Genomic DNA, 7,053 nt, shown 5'->3' on the forward strand with positions numbered 1-7,053 from the left:
ACAACTTGTTTGGTTTTATGGAGCTGGCTGGGCGTGATATAGTTTTTGCCTGCTTGGGAATATCAGGCTGTTTGGGAGTCCATTTTTTATTAGGACCTTTAGGCTTATTAGAATTGTTTTTGTCCTTGACTCGTTTTAGCGGACGGCTCTTAACTGTATGGTCAGATAGACCACACAGAAAGCACGAGTTGGAAAGGTTCTCATATAGATCCTTTTATTATCTTAGTACTCCTCCCCTCCGATTAAGAATTACTATTGTATCAGGAATCTCCTTCGCTACATCGAGTTGCACACAAACCTAAGGATTACCTATGGGATTAATGAATTGTTCCCTTTCTACACTAACTACCTCTCCTAGATTGCTACATATTGATGCAGCTTGGTTGCATAGTGAGAAAGTCAAATCTAGAAGCTCTACCCAAACCAAGAGAATAGTTGAGTGTGGGTTATCAGGACAAATGATGGAAGACCACTTGTTGAGATATATAGGCTGGTTGCATAGAGACCATGCAGTAAGACTCTCACAGTATGTTCAACTTTCTTGAAGAGAAAAATGAAGTAGCCTCTACGGAGGAAACAAACATTGGTTACTAGATTGCCGTTCTTGCTCTAGTTGGTTCTAAACCAATTTTCAAGGAAAGAAATTGGGGGACGAGGACCATGCAGATATCTGATAAGTGTGTGTGATTCAATCCATTCAATTGATTCATCAAGAAGATCTTCATCAACTTGAGCAAAAATAGTTTTACTTGGTTCAGAAGGCACCCATACTCCTAGAATGCTTGAGCTCTACTTTTGAACGCCTTGTGCAGCATCAGATGATTGATTTCCTACTTCTATTCCATTGGAGGCAGGGACGTCAACTTTGCGAGGGATCTTATTGGATGGCTAGCCTTCCTCTTGGGTTGACTTTGCAACAATGGTCTAGGTCCCATTCCACTCTTCTTGTGCGCGCGCTTGCCACTTAGCGTCTCCCTTTGGACAGACCACTGGCTCCCATAGAAACCTTTGGCTACCAAAATTGTCCTCCATTTCAACACATGATGAGGATCTAAGTGGCCTATATATTGCACATTCATATGCAAGACAGGAGCATTTATCTCCATGAAGCCATGCTCCAACACAAACACATCTCCAGTCATTCAACACTTGCCAAGCCAAGGTCAAAGTCTATGTGTATTTTGAAACAACACACATTGTTTTCTTTGATTTTCTTGATGTATCAGGGCTTACAATGCTCAAAATTACCTTACCCAATAGAAAGGTCAAGGTTATGATTGTAAACTTGAGATACAACTCTGTCTGTTTACCAAAAATGCAGGAAATAAAGCTTCTGGCATGCAAAGAACAATTATTAAAGTATATTAAAACTTAGTGCTACTTAAGTTCTTGGAACCATCACTCATAGCATTCACATGTATGAATACAAAATAATGAATATATTATTCAAGCCACTAAAATTATGTAGGATATGCACAAGTATACTCCCAAAAATACTATACTACATGTAATATTCACTCTTTAAGGCCTCTCCATCTCAAGCATGCAGAGAACAACATGCAACATTCAACATTGTCTTATTTCCCCTTTTTGCACTACTATGAGAAAAACAAACACAATTAGGGAAAAAGCACAGTCTAATCAGCTAATTAAACTAATCAAGCTACTAGAAACAAAAACAATTTCATAACTAGAAAACAAAACAATTTCAACCACTGGGTTGGTTTAGGCCAGTCACATAACTAGTGTCTGACCTAAACCAGCTCGGTGATATATTGCCATTTCCAACCACTAGGTTGGTTTAGGACCATCACATTAACCTACAAGCCAGGTTATGCATGACTTGGACCAACTAAAAAATTAAACAACTAAACTAATTTAAATACTCCTAGAAAACACAACGATTTCAACCACTAAGCTAGTCATCAGTTAGAAAATAACAAAACTCAGTTTAGGAGAATCACATTAACTCTAAATTATACATTGCTCATCCAACCATCCGGCTAGGTTTGGATGATTACAATCCAATCCAGCCCATGTATGTCCCGAACCAACCTAGAAATTAAACTAAACTAATTTAACTACTAAGAAACACAACAATTTAAACCACCATGTTGGTCATCAATTGTTTCGATTGCGAAATATATTTTATGTTTATATTTATTCAACCAAGATTGTTTAGGACAATCACATAATTACTGTTTGACTTGAACCATCTCTGTGATATAGTGCATGATGTTCCAACCACCGGGCTGAATTTCATTAAGTCCAAGCCATCCTAATTTAAAAATTAGCTGGTATATGACTTGAACCAACCTAAAATTGAATTTATTTGATTGAAATACTAGGAAACACATTAATTTTAACCATTAGGCTATTATTCAATCAGACAATAACAATATATTGTTGTTTATTTCTATTGTGGACCAACCACATTGGTTTGGGACAATCACATAACTGTTGTTTGATCTGCATCAACATGTTGATATATTGCATGATGTTCTAACCACCATGCTAGTTTAGGACAATCATAATTAGTCCAAGCTAGTTCATGTGTGTGTATTGTTACCTAGAAAAGAAATCAAGACAAGAGGCTAGACACTAAGCATGGCAACGCTCAAGGGCCATAGAGGAAAGGAGAACATGAGGGCGAAACGTTATCATGGTAGGGGAGAAGGGATTAGAAGGGGAGGGAATGAAAAGGGAGACTATGGCACAAGGGGAAAGGGAGAGGGGGAAGAGAAGCATGTACATGATGGGAGGAGGAATGTAAAGATGGAGACATCAAGGGAAGAGGGCCATGCTTTATTTGAAAGGAAGAGAAGGGGGAAATCAAAGTACTACCTAGGTGGCTCATTAGGAAAAAAGGGAGCTCATTTTGGGGCCCTGTAAGAAATTCACTATTTTCTCTTTTCTCTCTCTACAAAAGCAAGAAAATATGGATACTTGCGTGAGAAATGTTAGTGTGAAAAGGAATAAATATATTCTTTCACATGCTTTACATTCAATGTTCATATAAGAGCAACACTTTTCTGTGAATCTCAAAAGGTGCCAAATCGGGTTTTGCTGCAAATCTCACTTTTCGGCCTTTTTTGGCCGTTTTCGGGCCTTCGGATGTCCCCGATTCCAGCGTTTCCAGTGCCGTTTTTGGGATTTTGGCCGTTCCGGATGCGTCTGCGGTATCAGAATCACCAAATTCTGCACAGAAAATAAATTTTTAAAAGATTCAAATTAGATCACCTCATTAATGTGACATGCTTCTACCAACATATAGTACTATTTCTTTTTCTTATTTTCATCTTCTTTTGTTGAATTTTCAACGTTACGTTGGCCCACTCCTGATTGGTTGAGAGCCTATTTTCTCTGTCTTCTAAAAGGCCCCAAAATGAGCTCCCTTTTTTTCTAATGTTACAAGAATGAGCGTGTCGCATCAAGGAATAGCCCCCTCCTTTTATAGCCAAGATAGGGGGTCTCTCCCAATAAACGCATCCTCCCACATGCATGGTGTGTGTGGAAAAGTCTCCCATGTGGGCTAGGCAGTTATGCACTCTCAATTGTGTGCGACAACCCTTTGCCTCATTTTTTCACATAAATCAAGCCCCATATCTCAAGTCTATGATACTCCCTTGGTCTCTTCCCAATTTTATAATACGTTCAAACCTCTAGGAGGACAAGTGGAGGGTTGGCACAAGGAATCTTGCTACCTCATCCTATTCTCCCCATTATTTAACTTGCATCCTTGGACTATCTATACCCCCCCCCACATGGGCCTATCCTACATGGAGGAAATAATCCAATATAATATCCACCTCCACCTATTTTATATTACTTCTCTCATGGACTTTAGGCCATATCTCACTAATGTGAAGATAGTGGGAGAGAGGGAAGGAGTCTCACTTGAGGCTTTCTCACAATCACAATGGGAGAATACACACAAAGGTGGAGGCTGAAAACAGTTTTCCTCATCTTAGTTGTGAAAGCCAAAAGAACTCTAGTACAAAGAAAATAGAAGAACCCTATATGTGGGTCTCAAACCAAACTCAACTAACTAAGGTGGCATACTAACTGAGCCACAAACTAGAGTAGATAAGGATAGCTGTCATCCAGCTATTATTCGTGGGCGGTGTACCAACCGCATCTCCAGCTAACAAGTCGGTGTGACATAAATACACAACGGTCACGCTGGCATATCGCGAGTGGAGCTCGATATCTCAACACTCCCCCTCGAGCTCAATCCCAATTCCTGCACACCAAGTAGGTCTCTGAACTTGTGCAGCTTCTCTGCGCCCAATGCTTTCGTGAATATGTCAGCTACCTGATCCTCTGTGCTGACATAAACTAGATCAATAAGACCTAGTAAAACCTTCTCCCGCACATAGTGATAATGCACCTCAATGTGCTTTGTTCTAGCATGAAAGACTGGGTCCTTTGCCAAGTGTATGCTGCTCATGTTGTCACAATAAATGACAACTGGCCCATCTGTAGACTGATGCATATCATAGAGTAGCTTATGCAACCATGCTACCTCACATGCAGCCATTGCTGCATCCCTGTACTTAGCCTCTGTGCTCGACAAGGCAACTGTAGGCTGTTTCTTGCTGCTCCAAGTGACTGCAGCACTCCCAAAAGAGAACACATATCCACTGGTAGATCGTCTATCAGAAATACTACCAGCCCAATCAGCATCAGTGTATCCATGCAACTGTATCTGAACCCCAGCCTCATAAAATAGTCCATACTGCAATGTGGACTTCACATACCTGAGTATGCGTCTAGCCGCATCCAAATGCGGTTTCCTTGGAGCCTGCATAAACTAACTTACCAACCCAACAGCATAGCTCAAATCTGGCCTGGTAATAGTCATGTAAATCAAACTTCCTACTATGCGTCTGTACATAGTAGGGTCTTCTAGAAGCTCACCTGCATCTGCGCTCAGCTTCACATTCTGCTCCAAAGGAACTGAAATAGGCTTACAGCCTGTCATCCCATATTTGGACAACATGTCCAATCCATACTGCCTCTGCAAGAGTTGTATCCCACTTGGTGATCTAATCACCTCAATGCCCAAGAAATAACGCAGCTCTCCCAAATCCTTCATCTCAAACTTCTGCTTCAATAGCATTTTCACATGAAGGATATCTTCATCACTATCACCTGTGATGATCAAATCATCAACATAAATGACAAGCAACATAATCCCTTTCTCTGTTTTTCTCACATAGAGTGAGAAATCTGCCTTGGAAATCTGAAAGCCAATAGTGACAAGATACTGTCCTATCTTGTCAGACCATGCTCTAGGTGCTTGCTTCAAGCCATACAAGGCTTTCTTTAACCTACAAACAAACTCAGGATGAATAGCATGAACATAACTTGCTGGCTGCTCCATAAAGACCTCTTCTTGCAAATCACCATGCAAGAAGGCATTCTTTACATCCATCTGATATAAAGACCATCCCTTTGATGCAGCCATAGCAATGACTGCTCTTACGGTTGCCATCCTTGCAACCGGGCTGAAAGTTTCTTCATAATCAATGCCATATGTCTGTGCATACCCCTTGACAACTAATCTTGCCTTGTATCTATTCACATAACCATCTGCATTGTGCTTGATCTTATAAACCCACTTACAGCCAATTGCATTCTTGCCTTTAGGCAAAGGCACCAATTCCCATGTAGCATTAGCATCCAAGGCATCCATTTCTTCATCCATGGCTTTCTCCCATTTTTCATTTCCCATGGCTTGCTCAAAAGAAGTGGGTTCTGGTTCCTATATCACTTTGACCATATAGGCATAGTGAATGGCTGTAAATCCATCATATTTCAGCCTATCCACAGGATACCTAACCCTGGTAGACCTGCACAAAATAGGCTCACTTCCAGGTGCTCTCAAAACATCCGTGGTCTTCCTTACTCCAGGTGTAACAACAGAAGGAATACCCAACTCATCATCAATGCTCTGCTCTGAGCCACTGGATTCACCATCCACATAAGAGTGACCTGCATTCACATCAAACATGGGCTGATCTACCTTCTCTTTTCCTTTTCGTGATACCTGCATACCACTCTCTGCATTGCTTTGAGGAGATTCTCCTGATCTCAATCTGCCTGTCCATGGTGAAGTATGTGAAGCACTGCTAGAGGACACTCCAGGTCCACTGATGTTTTGTGATTGCTGCTGTGAATTCTGTGCAGCATTACCATTTTGTGCATCTACATCAATCATCACATTTACTGGTTTATACCAGCTACTCATTTCATCAAAAACAACATCTCTGCTCACTGTGAACTTACGTGTAGAAGGGTTATAGCATCTATACCCTTTCTGCTGCAGAGAATAACCAATAAAGACACACTTCTCAGCTTTTTGATCCAACTTGGACCTCAACTCATCTGGCACATGGACATAGGCAATGCAACCAAAAATTTTCAAATGAGAAATATCTGGTTTCCTACCAGTATACATCTCCTCTGGCGTCATGCCATGTATTACTGCAGTGGGAGTCCTGTTCATTATATAAACTGCTGTAGGAACTGCTTCAGCCCAATAATAATCTGGTAGATCTTTTTCATTTAGCATAGCCCGAGATACCTCTCCAATATGCCTGTTTTTCCTTTCTGCAATTCCATTTTGCTGTGGGGTATGACTGCATGAATATTGCTGCTTTATACCATGCTCCTGCAAGAACCTTGCAAACTCATTTGAGAGGTACTCTCCCCCTCCATCTGACCTTAGGCATTTTATTTGCAGGCCTATTTCTTTTTCAACCATAGCTTTAAAAGCTTTGAAGTGCCCAAACACTTCACTTTTCTTTTTCATAAAATACACCCAAAGTTTTCTGCTGAAGTCATCAATAATGTGACAAAATAGTGACAGCCTCCAATAGATGCAGCTTTAGTAGTCCACACATCAGAAAGGATTAATTCCAATGGCTTTTTACTCTCTTGAACATGCTTAGGAAATGGTTTCCTTGCCTGTTTCCCAAATTGATAGGCTTCACAAACCTTGTGCATTTCTGCAACCTTGAATTTAGGCAATCCTGCAACAATATTTTG

Source organism: Dipteris shenzhenensis, chromosome 8 (assembly GCF_047967505.1).
Source record: "Dipteris shenzhenensis isolate YYH24624 ecotype China chromosome 8, Dip_SZ_1.0, whole genome shotgun sequence".
In the NCBI taxonomy this organism is placed as follows: domain Eukaryota; kingdom Viridiplantae; phylum Streptophyta; class Polypodiopsida; order Gleicheniales; family Dipteridaceae; genus Dipteris; species Dipteris shenzhenensis.